The sequence below is a fragment of the Schistocerca nitens genome, chromosome 2 (genome assembly GCF_023898315.1).
Source record: "Schistocerca nitens isolate TAMUIC-IGC-003100 chromosome 2, iqSchNite1.1, whole genome shotgun sequence".
Classification (NCBI taxonomy): Eukaryota; Metazoa; Arthropoda; class Insecta; order Orthoptera; family Acrididae; genus Schistocerca; species Schistocerca nitens.
Genome location: NC_064615.1, coordinates 410,703,293 through 410,721,869, shown reverse-complemented (window position 1 = coordinate 410,721,869; position 18,577 = coordinate 410,703,293). Strand labels below are relative to the sequence as shown.

The window sequence follows — 18,577 nt, the reverse complement described above, 5'->3', positions numbered from 1 at the left end:
TCCACTGACGGATGCCTTGGCAGGCACCAACACTTCTGGATATCGGCCCATTCCATGGACCCCTGCTATGACTGACTCTTTCACTGCCCTCAAAAATATTCTTGCCAAGGCCTGCACCATCATGCATACTCATCCCAATGCACAGCTTTTCATCACCACAGACGCGAGCGATACTGCCTTTGGCGCTGTCCTTAGCCAGACAATCAATGGCCAAACTTCGCCTCTGCAGTTCTTCTCGTGCAAGCTCACCAATGCACAACGGAAATATTTTGCGTTTGACAGGGAGTTGCTCGTGGTCTACAAAGCGATTAAGCATTTTAAGACTGACGTTGAGGGACGCCCTTTTTGTGTTTTAACGAACCACAAACCCCTGCCTGCGGCCATTACAAACCCGCCAGCTGATCCGCCTCCTCGCCGCTTCAGATACACGAACTTCATATCTCAGTTCACCACCAATGTCAGACACATAAAGGGTGCTGACAATATAGTTGCTGATTTTCTTCCACAAGTCGACGCCGTCCATTCGCTGTTAGACCTCTCTGAACTGCCTAACCTCCAACCCGCCGACGAGGAAACACGAAACCTGATTTTAGACTCTACTTATCCACTACACTTCGTCCGCACCACCTTCCCTGGCATTCCTGGTGAGATCTGGTGCGACGACAGTTTGGGCACATTACGCCCCCTCATCCCAATCACGCTCTGTCGAGCTGTCTTCAACGCATTTCATAATTTAGCCCACCCCAGGGTTCATGCGTCCCCCCGCCTCGTAGCGGAGCGCGTTGTGTGGAGAAATGTCAACAAGGACTGCCAGCAATGGGCACCCTCCTGCGTCGCGTGCCAACGCTGCAAAGTACACAAGCACACTTCACCCCTCCCCCCCGCCCCTCGGCGCCTTTTCGATCCCTCCTGGGTGTTTCCAGCATATTCATATTGACGTTGTCGGCCCTCTCTCCCCCTCTAATGGCTTTCGTTATGTTCTCTCGTCTATCGACCGAACAACTCGCTGGGTTATTAAGGCAGAAACTGTTGCTCGAGCTTTCGTCGAGTCATGGGTATTGCGTTTCGGATGTCCAGCTATCATCACGACTGACCAGGGCAGACAATTTGAGTCGCCCCTGTTCAACGGCATTTGTAACGTTTGCAGCATCCGGCGTATCTGTACCACAGCATATCACCCGCAAAGTAATGAGCTAGTCGAGTGCTGGCACCGCACTTTCAAGGCGGCTCTTCGATGTCATGACTCTCTATGGACGGAGGCCCTTCTCCTTGTGCTACTTGGCATTCATGCAATCTATAAGGAAAACCTCAAAGGCACAATAGCCAAGTTCGTATACGGCCAGAACATTGTTCTCCCTGGCGAACTTGTGAGCCCTTCCGCTTCTCTCCCTCACTGACTTACCTTCCTTCGTGGACCGTGTCAGACGCCACTTCATCAACCTCCATATCCCTCCGCCCGCCAGCCATTCCCACCCTAAGGTTCATGTCCCAAAATCTCTGGACAATTGCAAGTACGTCATGCTCCGCGATGACACTGTCCGTGCTCCCCTCCAACCTCCATATACTGGCCCGTACCGAGTTCTCCAGCGCTCAGCCAATACCTATGACATCCAGATGAAAGATTCAGCTGTTACAGTCTCTCTCAACAGACTTAAGCCTGCTCATGTCGAGCCTTCTTCTACCCCTCTTCAGGCCACGACCACGCCACTCACTGTCATGGCTCACAATGTTCCGACCGCTCCCTCCACTTCAGACTTACACCCTCGGTTGAGTGACTTCCAGCTCCAATCGTCGAGCTCTCCCCCAACCTCACCCTCTACACCGGTCTCACACACTCCGTCGAGTGACTTCCAGCTCCAATCTTTGAGCTCTCCTCCGACCTCGCCCTCTACTCCAGTCTCATGCACTCCCTCGAGTGACCACATGCTCCCCACACCGAGCTTACCTACGATCATGCCCTTGCCGCCGAGCCCTTCGCTGGTCCCTCCGACCTCTCCACTGTCGCCTGCCTCGCCCTGTCGAGGTTTCTCACGCCCCCCCATCTTGAACGTGCCCTCGCTCGAGGTGTTTCTGCCTGTCCCCCCCGGACATAATCCACGACATCTCAATAATAATGCGTGATTATACACTGTTCGTCGTGTGTTTCTCATCATCCAGTGCTCATGACGCAACCTCCGCCATTCCGTGCCACCTGGTGAAATGTGTTCCCCTCCTGCCCGATGTCGACCTGGACATGCTTCGTGTGTTCACATCACCCACCAGAGACATCGTCATCATCGCTCTGTTCAACCCACAAACCGCCAGCCTACCTGTCACCGCACGACCAGCACGCGCAGTACGACACCTGGCTCGCTTCAACGCCTTCCAGGTTCAGTGGCCAAACCTTCCTTCACAATATCTACCCACACAGCTCCCCGACAACACTGTCGAGCTGACCATGGTCTGGCTCCCACGGACCACCCTGCCGACGCCATAGTCACCCCCCACCCCCCCCTGGCCTCTCAAGAGGCCTTGCGGAGGGGGGGGGGGGGGCTATATGGTGCCAGTGAAATCGACACCAACATCAATATGCATTCATCTTTGGACTCTAAGCATTATCTTTGGCTGTTCCGCCACGTTCAGTTCAGTTCTTTGTGATCCTTGTATGTGTTAAGATTAATAAATGAACTATTGCTAAATGGGTGTGATTATTGGTGCAACCAACCCGGTAATCCTCCTCAGGATCATTGGAAATTCATGAAGATCCACATCCTAATGCATGCAGACTTGTGTATCCTAAATCTAATAAGTTGTCTAAGAACTGAACTGAAAGCTTATAGACATGATCCATAAGTATCATGTGGTTTCTAAAGTTCTGTCTTATCTACTGACTGAGTTTCAATCTGTGACATAGTATATTTGCAGAGTCATACAATTATATAATTCTGTTCTGTTTATCATGAATGTAGTATGTAAGATCATGTGGTTTCTACAGTTCTGTCTTATCTATTGACTGAGTTCATATCTATAACACACTATATTTACAGGTTCATACAACTATATAATTGTGTTTTGTAATAGACTTTTGCCTCAGAATTTTATACATATATACAATGATACTAAATGAGTAGATCCTTTTACACCTTTGAAATGGGACAGTGCCATTAAATATCTAGTAATAAATTTTCATATCTTGTACTATGAAAATTAGGAATAGTATCTTAGTATATCTGTGCATATCATTTTACTACTTCATTTTTTTCATTGCATTTGGCTCTGTTTATTGAAGTTTCAGATATGAACACTTTTTAACCTCTTCTGACACAAATCCTGTATACTTGTTTTTTCAACATAAAGAGGCAGAGCATATGCCATGTGATGTTAGGGAGGAGGTACTGAGCACCATACTTAGTACACAAAATAATGTTTCAGGATTTGATATGAAAACTAGACAGAAAGTTACATATCCATTGGAGCATGTGATGAGAAATCTAGGGAGGAAACTGAATGATGTGGGTGGATCCACTCCCGCACTCCTGTATGGCTGTACCCTTGCTGATCCAGTCGGCTTACAAGAGATCATAGGTGCTGGGTAATGTACTCATCTGTCAATTACATTAGTGTTGTGACTGAAATTTGTAAATTGTTAGCCAAGAAATCATACTATATGGAGAATTCTTGGAACTATTTGTTTATAAAAAGTCATCACTGCCATGGACAGTGTTATTCCACATAAATGTATGTTTTTTCAAGTAGGGGGATTAACCTCTCAATACATTACGTAACTTTAAATCAATATGTATTGTTTTATCAATTGTAAATGAATCTTATAGGCTTCTTATGTATGTAGGTTAGTTTGTATGAAAAATTAGCAAATAGTGTGGAAGACATTTATGAGTATAGACAGTATAACGAGATGTATACGTTTTTGACTTCACACACTGATTTTGGTCCTCAAGCTACTCAATTATGTTATCATTCAAAGCTATTTATGACTCTGATTACCTGTATTTATCCTGAATACTGCATTATTGTATCTCTTGAGTTGTGGGCAAACTCATGATTAACTCTGTTTTGGATACCCCTGGCCACTGTGACTCTCTCTCTGTGTGTGTGTGTGTTCTCAAGGAGAGTGTGCGACTATTGATTGAAGCTAGGTGATTCCTATAATTAATCATTATATATGATTGAACTTACTGATATATGGTTATTAATTTTATTCACTTTGTTGTGTCTAAGCATTTTTTGCTGTTTCGTACATGGTGTGGTTTGCATTCATGGGTCGGTTCCCACATCATAAGCTTAGGCCCTAAAATTTTGCATTATTTTCTCCTTTCATGAGTCAACAAATCCTTGCATACTCTGGTTTATGTGGCTGATTGATTTTATGCTATATTCCTACTTATGGTCTATACCCATCGTTCTGAGTTTTTAGAGTTGGCTCACTCATCATACACTTGGCTCTGAATTTTGTTTTCTCCTCCTTTGAAGATTTTGAAGGTATGAATTGCAATTTCTGTAGTTTTGTGCTGTAATGTAGTAGTTTTGACTTTGTATCATTTGTCTTGTGACAGAGTGTTCCACAGATCTAAAAATCTGAATACCATGACCTGATATATGTATAAATTGTGACTTAAATAGTAGATATTTTTCTTATGTTTTCTGTAATATGTTATGTACCAGATACATCTATACACCTATATTCTATCTTTTGGCATCACTTTGTACACCGTTTGGCAAACCTTATAGTAGGTCACACATTGTCTCCAAATTTCGTGAGGGGAATATTGTAAAGAGACATCCTTCTCTAGCATTACTTTTCCTCAACATAAGTAATCTATACCAGAAATATTTTTCAAATTTTGGACAGGTCAGTGTTGGCTCGGTTGTTTTCCTGAAAAAAAAATTCATATGATTTTGTACACAATGTGATGTATTGCAAGCTAAAGTTTACAAAAAGGAATTATTTTGTTTTGTTGTTACATCAATATGTACTAGTTCTGAACATACAGTTATTTTTTTAACTTTTTTAGAAATATTTGAAATTACGAAATATTTGGCACACTTAAAAGTTCTATTATTAATTGGCAATCCATGACTGTTTATTATTTTTATATCTGGATTCATTTATAAAATAATAGTGATAAGCTAATACAAATTCATTTGTCAAGAAAAACTGTAAACCCTTTGGAATATTGTTATTACCGCAGAGTGAAGTAGTAGTAAGTATGCCTCTGGTATGATCAGATGTATTTTTGTAGTTTGCATGTTATGTAATTTTGGCTTCATAAATGTGAAAATTCAAAAGACAGTGTATATGGTAAAATGTGACACAAATAAACAAAAAAAAAAACAAAAATTCTGCACAGACTTTCTTCAAATTTATTTAGATCAATTGGACCATTAGAAACTAAAATGTGAAAATTTCAGCTTCAAGAATCAGACCTCTAGACATGAACTGGAGCCAACTGCATGAGAAAAGAAGATAATTAAAAAGTTTATTGTAAATCTTATTCCTCTCAAATCTTATGAAAAGACTTAACCAAAAAGACAGTAGCAACAACAAAGGAGCGAGGGGTATATTACAAACTATCCTTAACGTGGGTTTGCACAACTTGCTGTTGACAGGTTCATCTCATACTACACTAGGGCATTCACATCAATTAACATTGTCAGATTCTTGAAGTATATCACAACAATGTTTACATTTTGGTTTATATATATTTTATGCATCCATTTGAAACACAATTCCTGTTCAGTTAATTATGAGGCAGGATTACCGGTACAGGCCAGTACTTATTTCAGGAAGTGAAGTGTGTAGTACTGCTGACAGACACATGTAGGATAACAGGACAAGTGAATACTGTCTTGGTTTTGGAAATAACAGTTCCTGCCTCTTGTAGGAGACAGAGATTGGTTGAGGAAGGTTAAAAGTAAGGGTAGGTCACTCAGACCCCAGGATGAGAGAGACCCACGAGGTCAGATTAAAGGGAGACATCAAAGTAACTCAGAGGCAGGCTGCTAGATTTCTACCAGTGGGTTGAGTCATCACCTGGGTATTATGGAGATGCTTCATGAACTCAAATGGGAACCCCTGGAGGGAAGGCAACATTATTTTCACAACATGCTATTGAGAAAATTTAGAGAATGGAATTTAGAGCTTACTGCAGAATGAGTCTACTGCTGCCAATGTACATTTTGTGTAATGACCATGAAGATAAGATAAAAGAAATTAGGTCTTTTATGGAGGCATAAAGGACTGTCATTTTCCCCTTGCTCTATTTGTGAGTGGAACAGAAAAGAAAATGACTATCAGTGGTACATGGTACCCTCCACTATGCACTATACAGTGGCTTGCAGAGTATTTATGTAGATGTAGATTAATGAAGACAAGGGTAGACCTGCACACAAACAAGTGGGACTCTGAAAGAATGTTAAGAAAATAACAGAAAAGAGGTTGTGGGAGTGACACAATCAACTAATCTATAAGTGACAAGTGTAGTGCTTTTTAACTTTTTACTCTCTTTGTTCTTTCTGTTCTTACTAGGTTGTTAATGTATTTGCAAAATAATTTTTGACTGTTTGTAATAACAGTGAATAATATCATTCCGATAGTTCGTTTATGTGTTTTATATGTGGATAGCAGTGTTCCTACATAATTGGTGAACCAGAAGAAGAAAACTGTATTCTTGTGGATATGTTATTTGCTGCGATTCACGCAGGTATGTTGCAGTTATGACCAACATGAATAACGTACTGAGTGCCATCAGCAGCACCATCCAGGATATTAAACATAAGATTGAAGCTCTTTTATGTCCATCTCCTGTATTTCAAGAACGGATTCTGTGCCACATGCCTTGCAACAACATATAACATCTGCACCAGTCATGTCATCAGCAGGTACAGTAATGCAACCATAGAACAATGCACAGCCACACTTCAGTGTTAAGTGACATTAAAGACAATATGAACATGCTATCAGTTCTCTTTCCTACATCCACATCAGTACCACATGCAAGAGCAACAGACTTTCCCGCCATCTGCTCTTGTGGTCCTCCTGCACTGCATTTACAATTATGGGTTGTGATTTGATTTGATTTGATTTATTTCGTGTTCCATAGGTCCAACTGTGTTGGATACACAAGGACGTGGAACGAGTCAGTTTTTTACAAATACAATCTGATAATCTTATAGCATATACAGAAATTTGAGTACATAATTATATAAAAAATTTTACAGTAAATTCTTTGGGCAGCAATACAGAAAAAGAAAATACATATTTTCTTAGAATCATTAAAACACTACAGAAAACAGATGGAGCACACACAGATACAGAGCTCAGGTTAAATAAAATTCATAGTGGCATTATGTCAACTTGTATTATATAATATTAAAATATTACAATTTATTTAGTTAAAAATTCATCTAGACTGTAAAAAGCTTTTTCTAGCAGAAATATTTTTAGAGCTTTCTTAAACTCACTATTGTTATGAATCTTTGTCTTTGTTTCGGGAGGACGAGCATTGAAGAGTTTTGCTCCCGTGTAGTGGACACCCTTTTGTGCCAAGCTCAAATTTCTGAGTTCACTGTGTATGTCATTCTTCCTCCGTGTGTTATGCTCATGATAGTTACTGTTTGGTTGAAATATATCTATATTTTTACAAACAAAACACACGAGAGAAAAAATATATTGGCATGTAGTTGTGTATATTTTAAGATTACGAAAACTATTTCTACAAGAGTCTCTTGGGTGCAATCCACATATAATTCTTAAAGCTCGCTTCTGTGCAATGAACACTTTCCTTGCTAATGGCTGGTTGCCCCAAAAAATAATTCTGTACTCAATGAGACAATGAAAGTAGCCATAATATGCCACTTTTGCAGTGTTAGGTTCAACACATGTAGTGACAACCCGTAAAGCATAGGTAGCAGAGCTAAGCCTCTTACAGAGATCAATAATATGTGAAGACCAGTTCATTTTCTTGTCAATGTGCACTCCAAGAAATTTTGTTGTTTCCATTCTAACTATTGGTTGATTACCACATGTCACACTTATCTCTCTCTCTTTTTCTGTTTTTGTACAGAATTGAATAAAGCTGGTCTTACTGGAATTTAATGAGAGACCATTCACCTTGAACCAATTAACCACATCTGAGAGTATGTGATTAATGTCTGTTCTACTGCTCATAAAAATTGTGGTATCATCAGCAAATAATGTAAATTTACACGGCAGGCTTGTACATGATGATAGATCATTTATAAAAATCAGGAATAATAGTGGCCCAAGAATTGAGCCCTGGGGCACTCCACATGTAATGGAACTCCATTCAGAATCTGAGGAAGTGTCACATACTCCACCCGAGCTATTCAACACAACTTTTTGCTTTCTGTCTTGGAGGTATGACTGTAGCCAATTGCCTGCAACACCACTTATTCCTACTAATTTTGCTTTTTGCAAGAGAATCTGGTGATCAACACAGTCAAACGCTTTGGATAAATCACAGAAGACACCAAGTGCTAGCATTTTTTCATTAAGAGTTTCTAGGACTTCATTTGCAAGTGCGTAGACTGCGACTTCTGTTGATCGGCCCTTTTGAAAGCCAAACTGGCTCTTGCTGAGAACTCCGTTCTTCATGAGATGATCAGTAATTCTTACATGTATTAGCTTTTCTAGAATTTTGGAGAAAGCTGTCAGCAAAGAGATAGGTCGATAGTTAGTTAGTTCAGCTTTATCACCCTTTTTGTACAGGGGCTTCACAATGGCATACTTAAGTCTACTGGGAACAACACCCTTCTGAAGGGAAGCATTGAAAATATGACAGAGAATGTCCCTTATCCACACACACGAATATTTCAATAAATTACTAGATATATTATCAACCCCTGCAGAATTCGTACTTTTTACAGACATGATGATTTTTTGAATTTCTTCTACAGTGACAGGATTAAGGTGGATTTCTAAAATTGTGTTTGAATATATGACTTGACAAAGAGTTACAGCTTCATCAACATCGGGCTTGCAACCAATCTGTTGAGTTACTGATAGGAAGTGTTTATTAAAAATCTCAGCCACCGTTTTGGGGTTATCTACTAGGATACCTTCATATCTGATATTATTTATATCTTCTTTACTTGTTGTATCTCTTCCTGTTTCTTTTTTTACAATGCTCCAAATTGCTTTTATTTTATTATTAAAATTATCTATTTTCTTCTCATAATAAAGGGCTTTTGATTTCTGTATTAGTTTCTTCAAAATTTTACAGTATATTCTATAGTGTTCCCATTTTTCTACATCTTTACAGAATCGTATTGCAGCACAAGTTTCCCTTTTGGCTTTACATGACTGTTTTATACCTTTTGTAATCCAAGGCTTGCTTACAGAATTGGAAGCACTGTTTCTGACCCATTTCTTGGGAAATATTTCTTCAAAAAGTGCACAGAATTCATTTATAAAACAGTTAAATTTAGTATCAACATAATCATGGCTATATACTAAAGACCAATCCATTTGCCGCAACCTGTGGTTGAAAGTTCCTTTCGCTTCTTCATTAATTACTCTTATGAATTTCCATCGAGGAAATTCTTTTTTGAACAGATTAACGTCATAAATAGTGAGAATTTGTCCATCATGATCTGAAAGCCCACTTATAACCTGCCTGACAATATAATTCTGATGTCTATTTACAGCTAAAAAAATGTTGTCTATCATAGTTTGGCACTCGGATGTAATTCTTGTTGGGAAGTTTATTACTGATGTCAGATTGTGTAAGGTCATCACAGTCTCAAAGTCTATTTTATTCTTATTTTCTGTCAAAAAGTTTATATTGAAATCACCTAATACTACAATATCCTTCGCTTTTGAAAGTAACCATGACAGAAGGAGTTCCATTGAATGCAGAAAAGTTTTTATGTCACCTGAAGGAGCCCTGTAGACAGCCAACACTATTATTGGGTAGAATTTAGTTGTTATTTCTGTGGCACATGCCTCAAATTGTTGTTCCACACAATATTTCTTAATATCTATAGCTTTGTATGCTACACTATCCTTAACATAAATTGCTACTCCACCTTTATCTTTACTTTCCCTACAGTAGTATGTTACTAAAGTATAACTTACTATAGATGGCAAGGCACATTTATCAGTAACATGGTGCTCAGTTAAGCACAAAATCTGGGCATTATTTATACTGTCCTTTTCACTAATGTTAATAAGGAGTTGATCTGTTTTGTTTAAGAGGCCCCTTATGTTTTGATGAAAGAAAGAGATGCCTTCCTCTTGCTTTTTCATTCTATTAGTGCTGTTACCTGACTGAGAATCCATTGGAGTCTGCCTTGAGACAGGAGAGAGGAGACACCTGACACTACCTACTGTAGTCCCTTCTTTTTCTTCAGGCCCACACATAAAAAATCGTTGAGATGAGAAGGAGGCTCAGCATTTCTTCTGTCCAACAGCCTTCTATTTGTTGTTGTTGATGGTGGTGCTGTTTCTGACACTTCAAATGTTGGTTCTACCACTACTGCTGTGTTTCCTTTGGAACTTGGGGTCTTCTCGTTTTTGTTATTTTCGTCTAAAATAATACTTGGCTGATGAGGAACAGTAGTTCTTTTGTTGTTGGAATCGATGTCCACTGTTCTTTCTGTTAAAATTTGGTCTTTTTTTACATGTTTCGCTGCTGCTGATGAAGTTTCTAATGAATTTTTTGAAGCGTTTTCGTTATGGAGTCAGGCGATGGCAATGCAATTATCGTTTTGGTTTTGAATTTATTTTGATGGTTTTTTATTACCCTGGTTATCAGGCTTGTCAGATATTCTTTCCCCAAGCCATTCAAGTGAAGTCCGTGTTGCGTGTGGAATCTACGTCCAATACTGCTTATATCAACGCATTTCACGTTTTTAAAATGTCTGCAGATTTTTGCAAACTGACTGTTGGCACTTTCTATTTCCCTGTTAACACATGACCATCTTACAAGATCATAGCGATGCGGAATATTGACAAGTATTACGTTAGTGTGAGTGAGGTTCCTCAGACACTGTTTAAGATCGCGCGTTGCACTCGCTGTTTCGTTTTTGTAGACATCGTTTGCGCCTCCCATAAGTACAACGAAGTCTTTATCATGCAGATTTTTTGCCTCTGCCGATTCTGTCATTTTTTTAATTTCGCTAAGTGGATCTCCCGGTTTCACTATACCACACAAAAATGTTTTAGTTGTTTCTTTTAGTTTAGTCGGAAGTCCACGACCATGGCTGTCTGAAAACACAAACAGTTTTCTATTATTGGAGTTCACAATTTGCGAATCGTTTTGTATTGTTTTACTACACACTTCGACACAATTTTTGGTCGGCACATTTATATTGACCTCCTTCACAGTTGTTTGCGTCAGTAAATTTTCTTCTCTTACCTTATTCCCCAAAGTGTCTTTTTGTTTTTCCCATCGTTCATCTGTAAGTTGCATTTTCACTATCGGCGATCGAAAGTACTTGAAATGTGTTTTCGTGCACAACTTTCGCAGGTTTTCTGAATTTGCACTTTGGACTTGCTGTTCTTGCACTTTACATTTGACCACTTTTCCGTAACGGACGAACTATCTCGCACAAGTTTTAGCGTGTTCAGTTCACTATTTTCTTGTTGTATTTTCGAAATGTCCGTTTTCAAACTGCCGATTATGAACTGTAAGCTCGTTATGCGTTCATTCAGTTTCTTGATTTCGTCTTTACAATTTTCACACGATTTCTTTTTTACGGCAAAATTTAAGTTTTTCTGGAAGGACACTTGCTTAACTTTTACTGTAGCCGCCATCTTGTACATGTGCTGTTTGTACCTGACCAACAAGATATATCATTTACAACAATGGAAAACATTTTTTCCCAACATCATATTTGTGACAAACTCTAACAGTTCACTTGAGAGATCAGTAACGTTGATCAATGAGCAATTTCTTTGGTGTGAGATATTAACTTATGCCCCCCACATCAACATGCCTACAACACTCTCAAAGTAGCACAGACCTCATGTTGCACAATACATATGAATCAAAAGCTCACACAGATCCTTTACTACAAGAGAAATGGTAACAGGACACTATCTGAATTCTAGAGACATTTATGTGGAGTGATTGATGCCATTATCGTTTCAGACTACTACACATCTGGCAACAACAACTGCTGCCACAAGTTTAGCTAACATTAATCACTTATGAAGGAGAGCCATGATACAAGTTGATCCAAGTTATTGATAGAGTGCTCATTACGCTTGAACTGCATGTCACAGTGGCTGCTGCAACAACCATGATTCCTATTGAAGCCAGTCAATCCACACTGGACCAGTCCAACGAGTTGATGCTCCACTGTGATGCTGCCTCCATCTGATGACCATAAAGTGTACCTGAGAACCTCCAAACACTCTAGCCATTGTAGAGAAGTTGGTTAAGCAGTTGGAGACAGTGCGACTATGAACCACTACTGCAGATAGCACGCATGCACAATACACGCTTACACCCGTCTTGTAGTTTTTGCTGATTTCAAAGATGTTATCGTTACAAGGCTATGAAGTGCACAAAACCACATTCTCATCCAAATGCCCAATGTTTTCTGGTTTAGGCAAATCAGGTTGTGACTACCATCTACAGTGCTTACTGCAGAGGACCCGTCAATGGTCTATGATGCACAAGCCACGTACACTTACTCATTGTGCTGCCAGCTGTAGTTTGATACCAACACTGTTGCCTCCAGCATGACAACACTCAACTATGTCACAGCGGCTGTTTGCTACCTATCCTTGAGCCTTAGTATTTTTAATTAACATGGGATTGGACATCAGCATGCTGTCAGCCATGTATGCTTCTGGAGCCTGGCAAGGGCCTCTTTAATGGCAGTCAATGATTTCGTCGTATGCATGTATGATCACAAGATTTTGCTCAGTGAATTTTTGGCACAAATTTCCTCTTGCAAACAACTTTGTTGATTTCCAGAATGCTTGCCTGATTGTGGGATCCAAGCTCCATAAAATTGAAGATGGTAATACAACAGTTAAGTGTGAAACTACCAGATTTTGTATGGGAAGCAGTATGTTAGAAGATACTGTGATGGCCACAGAGTGAGAACTACAAAAGGCTGTCAGACACTGGAAGTGCTCAAGATGCCTTCACAGTCAACCTTGCCTGTCATACAGCAGTGTTCTCAGAAATTCACCAGACCATAAAGCCACAGGACATAGCCACACAGTGCACCATATTTGTACTATCCCCAGTGCCGCCTATTTTGTTATGTGCCCATCAAGCTGTGCCAGAGTGACTAAACAAGACCAAAGTTATTTTCAAAGAGATGCTTCGGATGTAGTCACATGCCATTTAGTACACAAGAAGGATGATTCATGGTGTCTTTGAAGTAATTATTCTGCCATGAACACCCAAACAATCCTGGATAGGTATCCAGTAGCAAACATCTAGGATTTCACGAGTGTTCTGGCAAGTGTGACCATTTTTGTATGTTAGATTGCCGAAAATCACATAATAAGCTTCCAGTGGCAACCAACATTGTACCTAAAACTGTTGTTATAATGCCGTTTGTACTGTCTGAGTTTTTGGTTACACCTTTTGGGCTTAAAATGCAGCACAGATGTAGCCAAGTCCTAAAGAGCTTTTTGTTTTGCTTCACTTACCTCAATTACATACTAATATTTTCTAAAAATGCTCGGTTACATGAACATCACTTGAGGGCAGGGTGACATAAGTTAACTGACTATGGAATTATGCTCAACAAGGACAAGTGCATCATCAGTGAAGCTGTGGTAACCTTCCTCACGCATAAAGTGTCAGCATATGACATCACACTCTTATCTAAGAAGGTAGATACTTTATGTGCCTTTTTGTGGAATTTCTTTGGCATGGTTAATTTTTATTGATGGCACCTCCCAGGAACTGCTGTAATACAAACATCTCTCACAAACGCAACAGCAGGTCATTTGTTGCGCTTACTCAACTCCTGGGGCGCATTTAGCTTTAGTTGTTGACACCAGCCAATATACTGTCAGTGCAGCTCTACACCAAAAAGTGAATGAACATTGGCAACTTCTGAGTTTCTTTTCCCAAAATCTGCAACCAGGCAAAACGTGTTTGACCACTTATGACAGGGAGCTTTTAGAGGTATATGAGTGCATCCAACGTTTCTGCCCTATTTTCATGGTCTGACCTGTTACCATTTACACTGACCACAAACACATATGTCAACATTCTGAAAGATCAGCAACAAGTGTTCTCCATGCCACTTCATACACATCGAATACACCTGCCAATTTACAATCAACAGCTGCCACATTCATGATGCTGACAGTATTGTAGCCGACTACTTTTCTCATATCAGCTGCGTAACATCTGTTTTGAAATACAGTGACCTTGCCACTGCTCAGTCTTCAGATCAACAACTTCAGCTGTTATTGAATGATTCCTCCACCGGCCCATGCCTCCAACTGTTGGATTCCTTCCATGGTATGACAAGTATATGGTGCACTGTATCTAGAAACAAACCACAGCTTTACATCACACCCACTTTTGAAAGATTGCTTTTGCCGTCATCCACAGTCAGACAGATGACAGAGTGATTTATGTGGCTTTCAATTGGGAAAGAAGTGTGTGCCTGAGCACGCATGTGCATAAAGTGCCAATGCAGCTACATCAGCTGACATGTGCACGCGCAGATGTGGGACATTTCCTGGCTTCAGCAATGAAATTCACACACATCCACATTGACTTAGTCAGCTCTCTTCCCCATCTGAAGGCTACAGACATACAGGATGGAGAAAAATTGTCTCACGAAATTTTAGCCCTGGATAGCTGATGCCAGTAGGAATCAAAACTACTAATGCTGTGAGGTCGAGAACACATCAGTTTTAAACTACGGAAACTTGATGCCATGCACTCCAATTGGCCGTTGGATTGCCTTGTTGCCATTCATTGGTTGGCGCACAGTGCTATGGTTGTTGGTTCACACATATAAACACCCCTCACCACATCACTACCCGAATGTGATACACACACATGTCAAATAGGTCTTGCTGTTTGTCTCCACCTCACATCAGAGGCATTCACATGTAAGCTTTGCTTCGGAGCACACACATCACCTGCAATATAGTCATACAGTAAGCATGGTGGCACAGTACTCGATTGAAGAACAACAAATATGGTTTTTGTTTATGGACTAGCCGACGGTAATGCGCATGAAGCTTGACAGTTGTATGAGGTACGGTACCCAGCACGACGCCACTCACACCCGCAAATGTTTACAGCAATTCACTGGTGACTTGGCGAAACAGGCTCGTTAGCTGGATATCATGGTGATGCTAGAATACCTCGAACACGACGGGATGCTGAAATTGTAGAGACTGTTCTCGAGCACTTTGAGGAAGCACCTATGACAAGTACTCAAGCAGTTGTACATGACATGGGGGTCACACATCGGTTAGTCTGGGAGGTTTCGAGGGATGATGGCCAGCATCCATCTACTTTCCACCTGTCCAAGACCTACATCCTGTGGTGGACTATGAATACAGGTTGCACGAGATCCCAACGTCCTTGCCACTGCATTGTTTACTGACGAGTGCACCTTCCATCGGGATGGCCTTTACAACATTTGAAACGTTCATTACTGGGCAAGGGGAAATCCTCACGTCACGTACATCCACAGACACAAGGAATGATTTTCGCTCAACATTTGGGCAGGTATTGTGGGCGACCATCTGGGGTCGGTCCGTCTATCTCCTTGACTTATCAGGCATGTATACAATTTGTAGAAAATTGCTCCGTAAACTACGAGTTTTTATCGTCAGTGAAGTGTCGCTCGTGTGGTGAAAAAGTGAAAACAGGTGTTAGAACGTATCCAGTAAAACATACATGGTATCATTCAAGCTGCTTCACAAAAGTAAATCGCAATAATGTATTTTCGTGTGACTGTAATCATCCGTGTAACGGCCGAGAGGCTGCCACAGAGATGTATAACTCTGAACTCGAACTAAGTGTGAAAAATGAAATACTCAATGACTTAAAAGCAGCTAGAAAGTACATTAAATTATTAGAAAACATGATTCAGCATCTTACTGAACCCGCTGAAACATCAGTATGTACACCAAAAACATTGTACTCTGGCAACAGCACAGAAAATTAGGTAGGCTTAAATATTTACTCTGATAGCCATGGACGCGGTCTTGCGGAAATTCTCAATAATCATCATGACTTAAAAGCCTACAGTTGCGTAAAACCAGGCGCTTCAATGCAGGAAATTATAAAGGACGTCATAAAAGACAACAACAAAAGCACAAATCGTTATATTTTATTAATTGGAGGTGCCAATGATGCGTACAGGAATGAAATTAGGGAAGCCAATTCACAATTTCAGGAAATATGCAAAATGTATCCAAATACAAACTTTCTTTGTACAGATTTTCTTAAGAGAGACTGCTTCACGAAACATGGGATGCATCTGAACAAAAAGGGCAAGAAACTTTTGTGTGGGAAATTCAGTGAAATGTTAGAGAGACTGAACAAACATAGTGACAGCATGTCATTACCATTAGCTCCAACAGTTTTAAAGCAAGCACCAGCAGAAGTATTTCCACAAAAAATGCTAAAAGCATCAGAAACAATCACAGCAACAACAACAACAACAAAAGCAGCAACAGCAGCTACACCAACAACAGAGCCACCTCTGCTACCAGCAACGGCAACAGAATCAATGGTAGCTGGACCAACTCCGCCAAAAGTAGTAAAAGCATCAAGAACAGTTACACTAACAACAACAAATGTAGTAACAACTCCATCAACTGCAGAGCCAGCCCTAATACCAGCAGGAAAATCAACAGCAAAAGCAACAGAACCATCATTAGCAACAGCAGAACCATCCATAATAGCAGCAGAATCAACTCCAACATTAGCAGAACCAGTACTGTCAACTAAAAAAACTTCAGACAGCAGACGGAAGCCAGTGCCTCCATCCCATCTAAATGATTTTTTAGTGGAAACCAGAAAGAGGAGGAAGCCCACAAGAGAAACAGAGATTTGACCTTATTGAAGTCGGTAAAGCAGAGAAATCTACAACAAGGTATTTACAACTTTAAAATAATCCACCAGAATGTACAGGGCTTGAGCAAGAAATTTGAACAATTAGACGTGTTTGTAAATGAAACTATGCCTGATGTGCTTGGTACTAGTGAACACTGGCTATCTGATGCCAAATTAGAACTTTTTAAACCTCTAAACATGGTACTAGCTAATAAGTTTTGCAGATCTACTATCAGAGGTGGGGGTGTATCAATGTATGTAAAGACCACATTTGATTTTAATTCTGCAAATGTAAGTAAATATTCATTAGAAGGAACAATTGAATTATGTGCAGCACATATAAAGATACAAAATGATGAAATTTATGTTATATGGTTATACAGACCGCCAGGTGTAAACTTCGAAGTTTTCTTAACAAAGTTTTGTGACATGATAGAGAATGTTTTTATATCACACCTGAACAAGTTAGTAATTATAGGAGATTTCAACATAAATGTATTAGCAGATAAGTTACACACTAGACTATTCAAGAATACTCTGCTTGAATATAATGTAAGATACCTGATAGACACTGCAACCAGGGAGACTGAAACATGCCAGTCTGCAATAGATAACATAATCACTGGTATTCGTCTTTACGATCTTACATCTTCTGTTATTATAAGTGCTTTCTCAGACCACCATGCAGTAGAACTAAGTGTGCACATAAAAAAGGTTCCTACACACAGTTGCTATAGATATATTAGGATGAATACAGACCAAAATATAACTCAGTTGAATAATATGCTAAGGAATGTGGATTGGAACAGTGTTCTAACGACACTTCATAGCTATGGCAATTTCTCAAGTGAACTATTCTACATTCTTAACCAAGCCTGCCCATTAATAAAAAGAGAATTCAGTCACATGCTGTAACCCAAAACTGGATATCAAGTTCAGTCACTGAGGCTAGAGGAAAACTAAGATGATATGAGTATGCTTTTTTAAATGACTTGAGCAAAAAAAAATTAAAAGAAGAGTTCAAAAAGTATCAGAAATATTATGTAGACCTCCTAATTTCAGAAAAACAGAAACATTTTGAAAGTATCATTCAGAACTCAAATAATATCTCCAAAACATCATGGTCACTAGTAAATAGAAAAATAGGTAAATCTGGGAACTGTACAACTGAAAATCACTTGCTGATAAACGGCACAATAGAAACTGATCAGAATAAGATAGTAGATCTATTTAACAATTACTTTGCTTCTGTTGGCTCGAGCATAAACAATCAGCTTAAAAATAATAAATACAAATTCAGAGGAACACCAGTGTCAGGAAGTATATTTTTGATGCCAACAAGTAAAGAAGAAATAATTAAAATAGTGAGTAGCTTAAAGAATTCCCATGCAGCAGGATATGATGGTCTTAGTCTGGACATTCTTAAGAAATGTATACATAAAATTGCATCACCTTTTATCAACAGTTATCAATTCTCATATGGAAGATGGTCTATTTCCAGATGAGTGCCTATTTTTAAGAAAGGAAACAGGAATTTAGTAGAAAACTTT

General features: G+C 39.7%; 1 protein-coding gene across 1 annotated transcript in view; it reads left to right on the top strand.

Moving 5' to 3' along the window:
• The window catches only part of LOC126236268 (zinc finger protein 263-like), an 83,583-nt gene extending 78,276 nt beyond the window's left edge, over positions 1-5,307 (top strand). The window contains exon 2 of the transcript XR_007544888.1: positions 3,412-5,307. The gene's annotated coding sequence lies outside the window, so the exon portion shown is untranslated. The remainder of the gene's footprint in view (positions 1-3,411) is intronic.
• The last annotated feature ends 13,270 nt before the right edge of the window (positions 5,308-18,577 follow it).